Here is a 15,436-nt window from a genome sequence, read left to right on the forward strand (position 1 = left end):
CAGGGAACACATTTTGAAACATATGCGTTCTCCGACAAAAGACGGAACATTTTTTCAGTTTATTTTCGACTCAAGTTTAGTCGCTTTATATTCACAGACATCATATGCAAGATTCAATGACAATGAACGCCTGAAACATGGCAAAATCATAGGATTCTTGGACCAAACACGGCACGTCTGATCAGTAGCGTGGCATTTTTACATTTGCATAGATTTACGATAAGCCGGATTTTATAGGGGAAGTTCCTGTTTAAAATCAGATTAGAGTATGGTGAAGTCTGTACTTGCGCGGTATTCTCTTTCTGTCGCTGTAGTGAGAGGCGACAGCAAGAGAATACCGCACAAGTACAGACGTCGCCGTACTCTACATCTGATTTATGGGAATGTTAATTTTCAGGGGAAATTTTTTTTCCACAGGGCAGGGAAAATCGACAGGTTTTTTTCATCTCAGGGTAGGGTAGCTTCATGTCTGCAGGGGAAATGAAATCAGCAAGTTTTTTTTCCCACAGGCAGGGGAGCTTCAAAAATTGACAGTGGTGGGAAACAGACAAAAATAGTGGGGAATGGCAAAAATGAAGTTTGAGTATGGAGGGTAAGTCGAAAAATTTTCAGTGGGAGGGCCAATTATGAACAGCTAATTAAATACCCTCGTGACTTAAAATCAGTCAGTTCACATTACTTGTCATGCACAATATATCTTTTCGTAGAAAGACCCCTTCAAAAGTGCATTGTTCTGTGGCTGCACCTGATTATGTAAATCAAGTTTGAAGCAATCCAACAAGAAGTTTCTGAGAAGATTTTATGAGCTCAAATGGGAATGATTGGCAAAAAGAAAATACAAATATAATTAAAGCTGCAAGCAGCGTTGGCGGGGCCCAAGCGGTTAACATGGTTTCAAGTTCTTGCACTGATGATATTATGTGCAAAGTTCGAGCTTGGAAAAGTCTTTTGGTTCTTGTACAGAAGGATTTTGAACATCATCTCATAGTTACTGTAGGTTTCACTGGTAATCGTATGTTTATGCAAAATCCAATATGGCGGCCAAACTACTTGACTGATCCAATTGCCTTTCACAAACTTAAAAGTGCTCACACTTAGGAAGATATAAGTAAAATTTCAGTTTAATCGGTGTCTTAGTTCTGGAGAAGAAGATTTTTAATTGTTAATTGAAGATTGTCACAAAATCCGATATGGCAGCCAAATCACGTGACCAATCAAAATGCTGCTTCCAAACTTATAAATGCTTGCAAAAAGGATAATACAAGTAAAATTTTTGAGCTTAATCGGTGTGTTTCTTCATGAGAAGAAGCCTTTCAAAAATTAGTTTCACAAAATCCAAGATGGTGGCCAAACCATGTGACCGATCAAAAGGCCTTTCGCAAACTTGAAAGACTTTACACTAAAGATGTTACATGTACAGTTACAGTTCAATCGGTGTTTTTCTTCTGGAGAAGAAATTTTTAAAGATTTTTTCGAAAATCCAATATGGCGGCCAAGTTCACGTGACCGAACGCAATTTATTTGCAAATTCTTAAGGTCATGCTTGCCATACAAAAATTTCAAATCTACTAGACCCTAGGTTTTCCGGAAAAGCCATCTTTTAGGTTTTGGAAAATCCAATAACGATATGGCCACCACGTAATGAGACCAATCAAAATTTTATGGATAATATTGACAAGTACACATATGTACTTATTAGCCCTGCCAGTTTGAGAAGTTTACGATCAGCGGTCTCTGAGATCAAGAGCCACAAAAAAGTTACGGAAGAAGAAGAAGAGGAAGAAGATTAAAGCTGCAAGCAGCATTGTAGGGGCCGAAGCATCTTGCATAGTTACATTATGTAGCTCCTTGAGATTTCCTATAATACTAAACATGAAGGTTTTCATACTAATTGTTACTCAGTTTTAGGTATATATGTATATTTGAGGTCAAAGGCCATCAAAGTCACATGACATTTTGTCTAAAAATTGTTTTCAATACTCATCTGTAAGTAACAAAATTCAGACCTCTATCTCTATTAATTAAACCAGAATCAGACATTTGCATTATAAATGAGGTATAAAATGTGCCATCATAAAGTATCCTATCATACAAAAATGAAGGGTGTAGAGTTATTAACATATACGCATACTTGAGGTCAAAGGTCTTCATGTCATGTGACATTTTGCCATAAATATTTGATTCCATATTTATACCTGTATACCATAAATCAAACATCTATCTTTATTTGCCAGCCAAAAATTTGATATGCACATAATTAATTAGTCACATGGTATGACATCATAATGTCTACTATCATACCAAATATGAAGGCTACAGCCCTTGTGGCTGCTGATTTATAGGCATATACGTATATTAGTGGTCAAAAGTTACCAAGGTCATTTTTAGAAAGCCGGGATCAATACTACCGTACATCAGACATAGTTTGAATTTAACCTCACGAAAGACATACCTGTCCAGTTTTGAAGGAAGCTAACGGTTAAAAGAAGAGTATTTAAATGTTTGTTTTTTATATAAACTGCCGACGATCGGACATAGTAAGAATTCAAGGTACGGTAGGAGATAGCTGTGTAATTTTGAGACAAAATAACGGACAAAACAAGGGTATTTAACGAGGTTTTTATGTTGAAAATCATACAGTATTTAATTCTGTGTTCATTATGAGTCCGCAAGGAAAGAATATGAAAACTTTGATACCGTACTGTCGTTGTTTTACAAGGTCGGATTCTAAACTGTCAATGATTGGACGTTATCGAATTCAAGCCACGGTAAAGAGAGCTGTGTAAGTTTGAGACAACAAACCGGACAAAACAAGAGTATTGAACGAGGTTTTTATGTAAAAAATCATACAGTATTTAATTCAGTGTTCATTTTGAGTTCCGCGAAAGAATATGAAAACTTGATACCTTACTGTGGAAGTTTTTCAAGGTCAGATTCTAAACTGCCGACGATCAGACTATGTAAGAATTCAAGCTACGGTAGGAGATAGCTGTGTAATTTTGAGACAAAATAACGGACAAAACAAGAGTATTTAACGAGGTTTTTTTGTAAACAATCATACAGTATTTAATTCAGTGTTCACTTTGAGTCCTGCGAGGAAAGAATATGAAACTTGATACCTTACTGTGGATGTTTACAAGGTCAGATTCTAAACTGCCGATGATCGGACAATGTAAGAATTCAAGCTACGGTAGGAGATAGCTGTGTAATTTTGAGACAAAATAACGGACAAAACAAAAGCATTTAATGAGGTTTTTATGTAAACAATCATACAGTATTTTATTCAGTGTTCACTTTGAGTCCCGCGAGGAAATAATATGAAAACTTGATACCTTACTGTGGATGTTTTACAAGGTCGGATTCTAAACTGCCGATGATCGGACAATGTAAGAATTCAAGCTACGGTAGCAGATAGCTTTGTAAATTGGAGACAAAATAACGGACAAAACTAGAGTATTTAATGAGGTTTTATGTAAACAATCACACAGTATTTTATTCAGTGTTCACTTTGAGTCCCGCGAGGAAAGAATATGAAAACTTGATACCTTACTGTGGATGTTTTTCAAGGTCGGATTCTAAACTGCCGATGATCAGACAATGTATGAATTCAAGCTATGGTAGGAGATAGCTTTGTAATTTGGAGACAAAATAACGGACAAAACAAGAGTATTTAACAGGTTTTTATGTAAACAATCATACAGTATTTAATTCAGTGTTCACTTTGAGTCCCACGAGGAAATAATATGTAAATTTCGATACCCTACTGTCGTTATATTATAAGGTGGGATTCTAAACTGCCGACGATCAGACGATGTGAGAATTCAAGCTACCGGAGGAGACAGCTGTGTAATTTTAAGACAAAATAACGGACAAAACAAAAGTATTTAACGAGGTTTTTTATGTAAACAATCATACAGTATTTTATTCAGTGTTCACTTTGAGTCCCGCGAGGAAATAATATGAAACTTGATACCTTACTGTGGATGTTTTACAACATCAGATTCTAAACTGCCGACGATCGGACATTGTAAGAATTCAAGCTACGGGAAGAGATAGCTGTGTAATTTTCAGACAAAATAATCGACAAAAGAAGAGTATTTAACGAGGTTTATATGTAAACAATTAATTCAGTGATCACTTTGCGTCCCGCAAGGAAACAATATGAAAACTTTGATACCTTACTGTCCTTCTTTTACAAGGTCAGACGGAATATAAACTGCTGAAGATAGGACATTGTTAGAATTCAAGCTACGGAAAGAGATAGCTGTGTGAGTTTGAGACAAAATAACGGACAAGAGAAGAGTATTTAACGAGTTTTTAATGTAAACAATCATACAGTATTTAATTCAGTGTTCACTTTGAGTCCCGCAAGGAAAGAATATGAACACTTTGATAACCTACTGTCATTGTTTTAAAAGGTCGGATTCTAAACTGCCCACGATGGGACATTGTGAGAATTCAAGCTACAGTAGAGAGAGCTGTGTTATGTTCAGACAAAATAATTGTAGTGGCCAATCAAAATTTGGCAAAAATAGTTTCAAATGTAAACAAAAACTGAAGATTTTATCCCAATTAAAACACATCACATTAAGATCATCCTTAAGAAAATATCGACCAAAACTATCAAGTAGTTTTTTGAGAATCAAATTTTTTGACAAAACATGGCAAAATTTGCCCGAAAAATACAACATTGTTGATTTCATCATAATTTCATTATACCGGTATCATATTAGAATAACCTGTATACCAAATATCAAAGCTATCGGACAAGCAGTTTTTGAGAAACAAATTTTTTACCAAACAATGGCAAAATTGCCCCAAAAAATAAAAAATTGCAGATTTCATCTCGCATATTTTCAACAATATATAAAAATGAAAACACATAGTTTGTCATAATCATATGTTGCATCTTCATAACTGATAACAAGTCTGTAAGTACTGCAGTTCTAAAAACATTTGACTGGACTGCCTTCCTCAAATACATAGATACATACATGCATAATGCGTGTATGCATACATGCATGCATGCATACATACATACCGTACTACACACCGGTACACTCATACAGAATGACTGACACGGGACAGATACCCATCCCAAAAGCTTCTATAGACTACAGTCTATGGTATAATAATCACAATCATACCAATCCCATAATCCAATAACACTAAGGTCAAAATTTGTAAGACAATAGTTGTAAACATAGACACAAAACAGCACAGAACAGACAGTAAATAGACGGTACAAACAAAGTCAAATCCATGAAAGAAGATATATGGACCTCTGGCCAAAAGACCAAGAAGTGATAGTAGCTAAAAACTATTTGCTGCCATACTAATTTCCTCCATTCCCATCCCTCACCTGAAATGAAATGATTCTCCCATTACTGATTAAAACTATCGTTTTTTGACAAGAAACTGCAATATGATGGTTATTCTGTGAATCTATTGCTTATCAACAAAATCTAGGTAGCTTTTAATATGCAAGTCACACAAACAGCAACCGAATCAGTTCTAGCATCCATCAAAGCTGATGAACGTTGGATGTGCTCACACTTAGGAAGATATAAGTAAAATTTCAGTTTAATCGGTGTCTTAGTTCTGGAGAAGAAGATTTTTAATTGTTAATTGAAGATTGTCACAAAATCCGATATGGCAGCCAAACCACGTGACCAATCAAAATGCTGCTTCCAAACTTATAAATGCTTGCAAAAAGGATAATACAAGTAAAATTTTTGAGCTTAATCGGTGTGTTTCTTCATGAGAAGAAGCCTTTCAAAAATTAGTTTCACAAAATCCAAGATGGTGGCCAAACCATGTGACCGATCAAAAGGCCTTTCGCAAACTTGAAAGACTTTACACTAAAGATGTTACATGTACAGTTACAGTTCAATCGGTGTTTTTCTTCTGGAGAAGAAATTTTTAAAGATTTTTTCGAAAATCCAATATGGCGGCCAAGTTCACGTGACCGAACGCAATTTTATTTGCAAATTCTTAAGGTCATGCTTGCCATACAAAAATTTCAAATCTACTAGACCCTAGGTTTTCCGGAAAAGCCATCTTTAGGTTTTTGGAAAATCCAATAACGATATGGCCACCACGTAATGAGACCAATCAAAATTTTATGGATAATATTGACAAGTACACATATGTACTTATTAGCCCTGCCAGTTTGAGAAGTTTACGATCAGCGGTCTCTGAGATCAAGAGCCACAAAAAAGTTACGGAAGAAGAAGAAGAGGAAGAAGATTAAAGCTGCAAGCAGCATTGTAGGGGCCGAAGCATCTTGTGCATAGTTACATTATGTAGCTCCTTGAGATTTCCTATAATACTAAACATGAAGGTTTTCATACTAATTGTTACTCAGTTTAGGTATATATGTATATTTGAGGTCAAAGGCCATCAAAGTCACATGACATTTTGTCTAAAAATTGTTTTCAATACTCATCTGTAAGTAACAAAATTCAGACCTCTATCTCTATTAATTAAACCAGAATCAGACATTGCATTATAAATGAGGTATAAAATGTGCCATCATAAAGTATCCTATCATACAAATATGAAGGGTGTAGAGTTATTAACATATACGCATACTTGAGGTCAAAGGTTGTTCATGTCATGTGACATTTTGCCATAAATATTTGATTCCATATTTATACCTGTATACCAAAAATCAAACATCTATCTTTATTTGCTAGCCAAAAATTTGATATGCACATAATTAATTAGTCACCTGGTATGACATCATAATGTCTACTATCATACCAAATATGAAGGCTACAGCCCTTGTGGCTGCTGATTTATAGGCATATACGTATATTAGTGGTCAAAGTTACCAAGGTCATTTTTAGAAAGCCGGGATCAATACTACCGTACATCGGACAAAGTTTAAATTTAACCTATTGAAAGACATACGTGTCCAGTTTTGAAGGAAGCTAACGGTTAAAAAAAGAGTATTTATTTGTTTTATATAAACTGCCGACGATCGGACATTGCAAGAATTCAAGCTACGGTAGGAGATAGCTGTGTAATTTTGAGACAAAATAATGGACAAAACAAGAGTATTTAACAAGGTTTTTATGCAAACAATCATACTGTATTTAATTCCGTGTTCATTATGAGTCCCGCGAGGAAAGAATATGATAACTTTGATACCGGACTGTCGTTGTTTTACAAGGTCGGATTCTAAACTGCCCAAGATGGAGCCTTGGTGGAGAGAGCTGTATAATTTTGAGACAAAATAACGGACAAAACAAGAGTATTTAACGAGGATTTTATGCTAACAATCATCCAGTATTCAATTCAGTGTTCACTTTGAGTCCCGCGATGAAAGAAAATGAAAACTTTGATACCTTACTGTGGATGTTTTACAAGGTCGGATTCTAAACTGCCGACGATCAGACTATGTAAGAATTCAAGCTACGGTAGGAGATAGCTGTGTAATTTTGAGACAAAATAACGGACAAAACTAGAGTATATAACGAGGTTTTTATGTAAACAATCATACAGTATTTAATTCAGTGTTAACTTTGAGTCCTGCGAGGAAAGAATATGAAAACTTGATACCTTACTGTGGATGTTTTACAAGGTCAGATTCTAAACTGCCGATGATCGGACAATGTAAGAATTCAAGCTACGGTAGGAGATAGCTGTGTAATTTTAAGACAAAATAACGGACAAAACAAAAGTATTTAATGAGGTTTTTATGTAAACAATCATACAGTATTTTATTCAGTGTTCACTTGAGTCCCGCGAGGAAATAATATGAAAACTTGATACCTTACTGTGGATGTTTTTCAAGGTCGGATTCTAAACTGCCGATGATCGGACAATGTATGAATTCAAGCTATGGTAGGAGATAGCTTTGTAATTTGGAGACAAAATAACGGACAAAACAAGAGTATTTAACGAGTTTTTATGTAAACAATCATACAGTATTTAATTCAGTGTTCACTTTGAGTCCCACGAGGAAACAATATGTAAATTTTGATACCCTACTGTCGTTATATTATAAGGTGGGATTCTAAACTGCCGACGATCGGATGATGTAAGAATTCAAGCTACCAGAGGAGACAGCTGTGTAATTTTAAGACAAAATAACGGACAAAACAAAAGTATTTAACGAGGTTTTTATGTAAACAATCATACAGTATTTTATTCAGTGTTCACTTTGAGTCCCACGAGGAAATAATATGAAAACTTGATACCTTACTGTGGATGTTTTACAAGGTCAGATTCTAAACTGCTGACGATCAGACAATGTAAGAATTCAAGCTACGGTAGCAGATAGCTATGTAATTTTGAGACAAATTAACGGACAAAACAAAAGTATTTAACGAGGTTTTTATGTAAACAATCATACAGTATTTTATTCAGTGTTCACTTTGAGTCCCGCGAGGAAAGAAAATGAAAACTTTGATACCTTACTGTGGATGTTTTACAAGGTCGGATTATAAACTGCCGACGATCGGACATTGTAAGAATTCAAGCTACGGGAAGAGATATCTGTGTAATTTTGAGACAAAATAACGGACAAAAGATGAGTATTTAACGAGTTTTTTATGTAAACAATCATACAGTATTGAATTCAGTGTTCACTTTGAGTCCCGCGAGGAAAGAATATGAACACTTTGATAACTTACTGTCGTTGCATTACAAGGTCGGATTCTAAACTGCCGACGATCGGACATTGTAAGAATTCAAGCTACGGGAAGAGAGAGCTGTGTAATTTTGAGACAAAATAACGGACAAAACAAGAGTATTTAACGAGGTTTTTATGTAAACAATCATACAGTATTTAATTCAGTGTTCACTTTGAGTCCCGCAAGGAAAGAATATGAACACTTTGATAACTTACTGTCGTTGTTTTACAAGGTCAGATTCTAAACTGCCGACGATTGGACATTGTAAGAATTCAAGCCACGGTAGAGAGAGCTGTGTTATTTTGAGACAAAATAACGGACAAAACAAGAGTATTTAACGAGGTTTTCATGTTGACAATTTATTCAATTTTCACTTTGAGTCCCGCGAGGAAAGAATATGTAAACCTTACAGTTGTTGTATTACAAGGTCGGAATATTAACTGCCGACGATCGGACATTGTAAGGATTCAAGCTACGGGAAGAGATATCTGTGTAATTTTGAGACAAAATAATGTACAAAAGATGAGTATTTTACGACTTTAATGTAAACAAGCATACCGTATTTAATTCAGTGTTCACGAAATGTAGAACCACACTGCATGCAGCAAATGAACACAGAGACGGACGTTTCCGAGCCTAGCTACCCACCGTTGGTGGCGCACCACAACTCGACGTGCGGGTATATCTCCCTCGGCAATAAAACACGTGCGTGTTAAAAGTACTGCGTGTGACATTACCGCACTCGTGTGTACAAATACACGTTCCATGCAATGAACACCTTAAAAACTTACGAGTACATGGAAAGAAACTTTGTCCGTAGGGTATGTCATTAACAATGACTTGTTATTTACTGCTATAATCTGTAATAGTGGCTGTGATTGGTCCATAGGATTTTGACCAGGTATGCAGTTGGAGCCTACCAGTACATACTTCAGCCACTTTTAGTGCTGACAAAGGGTTGAACCATCCTCTGTGATTTTACAAGTGTTTATCTCTAATTGGTCAGTCAGCATCTTAATTTATCAATTTTCACATATGTTAAATTTTGTGTGTATGATTTTGAACCACTAAAACCCTTGCCTTAACAATTGTCACTTGGCACAAAACAAAGAATTTATTATTACTCTGCTTTATGCCATGTTATGTTATCCCTGCGCAGTAATCAATTGGAAGAAATTCTCTTTGGCACACCAATTTTACTTACGATGACATGTGTGTAGGATACTTACTTTTCAGCCATTTCGCATCATTTTCTGTTTGTAAATCTAATGGATCACTTGATGTTGGAAATCGTGCAATTATGCTTGTACCATCACTGTGATGTGTTGTGGCAGAGTAAAGCTGATTATCATCACCGAAGACACTTGCAACTCGCTGGTCATTCTTTGGGGGACATTTGTATTGCCCAGAAAGTGTTGCATCTTTATCAAACTAGAAGTAGATATAAAAATGCTGTTAATGACAGTTACACAAACATGCAACCTAGCGGCTCATATACCGGTAGCTCTGCTGTGACATGTAAAGAATAACTTTTTTGACACGTGTTGATGAAGAAGGTGGAAATCTTTGATAGCTCATTGGAGTGGCCAATCAAAATTTGGCAAAAATAGTTTCAAAGGTAAACTGTACAACTGAAGATTTCATCCTAATTTAAACACATCACATTAAGATCATCCTTAAGAAAATATCGACCAAAACTATCAAGTAGTTTTTGAGAATCAAATTTTTTGACAAAAAATGGCAAAATTTGCCCGAAAAATAACATTGCTGATTTCATCATAATTTCAATATACCGGTATCATATTAGAATAACTGTATACCAAATATCAAAGCTATCGGACAAGCAGTTTTTGAGAAACAAATTTTTTTACCAAACAATGGCAAAATTGCCCCAAAAAATAAAAATGGCAGATTTCATCTCGCATATTTTCAACAATATATAAAAATGAAAAACACACAGTTTGTCATAATCATATGTTGCATCTTCATAACTGATAACAAGTCTGTAAGTACTGCAGTTCTAAAAATATTTGAGTGGACTGCCTTCCTCAAATACATAGATACATACATGCATAAATGCGTGTATGCATACATGCATGCATGCATACATACATACCGTACATACACACCGGTACACTCATACAGAATGACTGACACGGGACAGATACCCATCCCAAAAGCTTCTATAGACTACAGTCTATGGTATAGTAGCTAAAAACTATTTGCTGCCATACTAATTTCCTCCATTCCCATCCCTCACCTGAAATGAAATGATTCTCCCATTACTGATTAAAACTATCGTTTTTTGACAAGAAACTGCAATATGATGGTTATTCTGTGAATCTATTGCTTATCAACAAAATCTAGGTAGCTTTTAATTATGCAAGTCACACAAACAGCAACCGAATCAGTTCTAGCATCCATCAAAGCTGATGAACATTGGATACGACACATTCTCATTTCAGCAAACTTGAACTGTTATAAAAAAAACCTGTACACTTACTGGGTTCTTTCTAACACTGTAACACTGTGGATATTCTGCATTGGTACCACAAACAAGTAGGTGGGTACTTCCATGTCCAGGATCAGTCACGATTAATTTGATGAAATTCCGACAAAAAATATCTCTATCCTGAGGGAAAAAAAGATCTATACATAATAAGTACAATGATCTTAGAATATTATTCAACAAGTCATTGAGGATGAGACTGTCTCTGCTGGATCCACCATAAGTAGCAGTTGTTGATCCTTGTTTTTGTTGTAACACTTTTGGTCAATGATTGGTCAGTCACTGTAACACTGTGCAACTGATTACAATCTGTGAATCATGCAAACTTGCTCTGACTCACTAGTATGTACATGTAACTTGTGTAAACAAAGGTTATGAACACTGTGACATGCCGTTTTCTAATCTAAGTCTTTGATATTGAATTATGACTCGAATGAAATGATCATTCTCCATAATACAGAAATAACGGGCGACGCACTGACCATTAACGTTTATTTGTGGGCAAGGGCGAGAGGAAAGCCTAAAATTAACAGGCGAGACTTGCTGAGCCCGCGCTGACAAATAAACGTTAATGGTCAGAGCGGAGTCTTTTATTTCCATTATATTATCAGCGAACCCAAGAAAACCGTCAAAATTTCTGAAAATTTCAGGAGTGAACGCCAACTGGGCCCCAGAAACTGAGCAATACGCGACGCACTGTCACGCGCGCTGTAAAATATGGCAAATCCGGAGATGCTTTCAGAAAAAAGTATCTCAACTTGACCTACAAGTGCTCCATTTTATTTTGTGATTGATTATGATTTACGTTTCAGCTGTAAATTACGATAATTGAGTTGTTAATCTTATTATTCATATTCACGGGCATGTAAACAAACCATTACTGTGTATTTGTGGTCAGTCACGTGGCCCAGCTCAACCAATCAAAATGCGATTGGCAGGGCATGGTAATATATATATAAAAATAATGCACGTTTTGCTGACCATTAACATTTATTTGTGGGCAACGGCAAGAGGAAAGCCAAAAATTAACAGGCGAGGCTTGCCGAGCCCGTTAATTTTGGCTTTCCCAGTGTTTCATCTAGGATGCTCCACAAAGGGGGGATTGGTCCCCCTCTACAGGAATTTTTGAGGGGGATTTTAAAATTTTGAGGGGATTTGACTGTATCATATAATCACGTCTTTACAGGTAAGTTTTAACGTTGCAATGATGTCACTTGTGATATACATACTAAAAGCCATGAATCACATGCTTACACAATCCAAGCTGCTGGCTGCAAACACCATCCTCTATAAGATTTTTTTCAAAAGTCAACAAATTTGAGTATCACTGTTGTGAATGTATAGGGCTTCCAAGAGTGGCGGCTGGCTCATTAATATTTATAGGCATTAATATTCCTGAAAAAAAGTAGCATATTTTGTATGCTACAGTATTCTGTATGTTTGTTTGTACATACTCTTTATGTTTGCTTTCTTAGGGCTTAGAGTACATTCAAACATAATAATTGTAGTTGGCCATTTCCACTCTACCTTCAAGGGATTTTTTCGTTTTTAACTGAACTGTGTGCACTTACAAAAAGCAAGAAAAAATCTTTATTAGTCATAAAGGAATGTTTTGTAGTTTCTGAAAAAAATAATATACTTGTTTGTCACATTTTAACTGTGCTTATATCATCCCTAAAAACTGTAAAGTTTGGATCAACATTGCCCTATACAAAGCAGTCAGCTGTTTTTTTCTAGTGCCTAGCTGGTCTTGTAGTCTTGTGCGCAGACTCAGTAGAGTTAAAACAAACAACTTTAATAGAGGGTCGAACTCGTCCAAGAGTTTCTCGATGTCAGATTCGCTCAAATTGCTTTTTGTCAGTCATTTTAGAACATGAAAAAATAACAAACAGAAAGGCTGGTTGTCATTTGCCCGAACAATAAGTCAATGTTTGTTCATTGCATTCAAAAACCGGACCCATTGACATCACAGCGTGCTTGTGACTTTCATTTTTCAATTTGCATCATGCATGCATGCAGTCCCGTAACAGTGCCAATGCCATTTACTGAACTGAATACCTTTCTGTTACAGGAAAGTCTCATTTTCATGTCAATTTTTTGCTACCAGAATTATTTTCATAGTGGTATGGACATTCATATGATGCACAAAAACTTCAGTTTTTTTCCTTTCTCAATCGTACAGAGAAGGTGACACAGAAACCTTATCTCGCTAGGGCAATGAACTTTGTGAACGAACTCTCAACTGACTGAGGCTTTCATATGCAAAATCAGTGTAGGGAAATTAACGCATGGTATTGTTTCAACAGCATTTCATTAAAGCAGTTCAAAAAGTATCGAAATCGAACTAAAATTAGTCCTTTCATGTAAATATTCTGGCTACACTATACAAACCATGTTGCCACACTATCAACAAGTGCCGATAACGGGTCAAATGCATAGAAGTGACACCCATGATATTTGATATGCCATTCCAGCAGCTCAGTGCAGTGCGCAATGGGTTGCCCCTTCTAGTATAGTTGCATACAACTGGCAGCGCGCAGCATACCAAAGAGGGGGAATCGCGCAATCGCACAGCCTAGATGAAACACTGCTCCCCTCGAGCCCTTACCCTAAATAAAAGTTAAAGGTCAGCATGGAGGCTGTTATTTCCAGTATATTATATTACTATCAACGAACTCCCAAAACTGTCAAAATTTACAAAAATTTCAAACGCGAACAACAAAGGGGCCCCAGAACTTGTCAGTGTGTAGTGCGCACGCTGTAAAAATTTTGCTAATCCGGAGATTTATTCAAAAAAAGATGTCTAAACTTGGCCCACAAGTGTTCCATTGGTTTTGCGATTGATTATTATCATTGTACAAATTACAATTTACGTTTTAGCTGAAAAGTTATAATGTTTACGATATTATTCATATACTAGGGCACATAAACAAACCATTAATTGCATAATATGTGGTGCAGTCACATGGTCCAGCTCGACTAATTAAAATGCAACGGACATGACATGGTAATATAATATAATTAAATTGACCATGGCCATTTTGACTGGCCTGCTGCTAAGAATGAAGATAGAGGTGCGGCATGGCAAATCCATTGTGCATTTAAAGGCACCAAATTTAGCTCAGATGTGTCTTACTATTTGTTGAACAAATTCAGATACCGAGCCACTGAAAATCTGTTGAAGTGTGCCATGGCAGCCATTATTCAAAATGGCTGCCAGACAAGGTATTTCTCACCTAATAAATGTCAACTGCACAACGCGTTGAGTAATTTTGGGTTGAATATTTTCAATTAAAAAATATGGGAAGAGTAATTTACAGCTTTTTTCAACGTTTCTTAATCGTCTGACTTGTTAAACGGGTAAACACTGACAAAAACACAATTCTTATGCATAAAATGCATGGTTATTAGATCCTATCAAAGGACGACACTATGTCAGCAGTCAAGAAAACATTATTCCGTAGGCTAGAGGGGTACATGCACCTCTAGGATATCAAACTGTATTTATAGAAGCCTTAGGATCCCTAGAATAAGAAATAAAATTTTAACAGAAAAAAAGGATGCAATAACTGTCATGGTTGTGTTTTGAAGAGTACTGCAAAATCACTATTTTGCGCATACCCACTTGCATTTGTCTTGTAGTACTTGTAAGTCATCTGCTTAGTTTTTTTCGACATAACCTGACTTGTTTGGTATCATTAGAATGGAAATATTTTCTTCTTTAAAACAACATATGTAATATGCAATATCTTTCATAGATTTTTTTATGAAATAGGACCAAAACTTACCCGATACCCCAAAGTTTGCCATGTAAATTATAGCTAATATCAAATTATATCAATGTTTTACCTTCAAGTTGGCATAATACAAAAAGGCAATGCTTTGTATATCTGTTTATTTGCTACAGGGACATGTTAATCATGTGAAATAGACATTGAACAATAAAAAAGATTGGGAAGCTATAACTCTACCGGTCATATTTTGAAGGGTACCGCAAAATCATAGTATTGCCAACTCTAATGCGTTTTCATTAAACCTGTCTTCTTGCAGATCATCTGCTGTGCTAAATTGTTAACATAACATGGCTTATAGGGTTACATTGGAAAGTAATTGTATTCTTCTTTCAGATTACATATTGTAATATGCAATATCTTCATAGTTTTTATAAAATATATCCAAAACTTACCCATACCCCAAAACTTTACATTGCAAATTACTGTCACTGCTTATCTCAAATTCTACCAATTTGTACCTAGACATATTACAGGGCAATGCTTTGCATGAA

The 15,436-nt window shown here is 35.8% G+C and overlaps 1 protein-coding gene across 2 annotated transcripts in view; it reads right to left on the reverse strand.

The window, feature by feature from the left end:
- The window catches only part of LOC139121062 (uncharacterized), a 220,362-nt gene that overhangs the window by 156,269 nt on the left and 48,657 nt on the right, over positions 1–15,436 (reverse strand). For both annotated transcript variants that reach the window (XR_011549215.1, XM_070685681.1), the window contains 2 exons: positions 11,146–11,274; positions 9,872–10,073 (listed from right to left, as the gene is read on the reverse strand). The gene's annotated coding sequence lies outside the window, so the exon portion shown is untranslated. Of the gene's footprint in view, positions 1–9,871; positions 10,074–11,145; positions 11,275–15,436 lie in introns of those variants that run through there.

This window comes from Ptychodera flava, chromosome 21 (assembly GCF_041260155.1).
Source record: "Ptychodera flava strain L36383 chromosome 21, AS_Pfla_20210202, whole genome shotgun sequence".
In the NCBI taxonomy this organism is placed as follows: domain Eukaryota; kingdom Metazoa; phylum Hemichordata; class Enteropneusta; family Ptychoderidae; genus Ptychodera; species Ptychodera flava.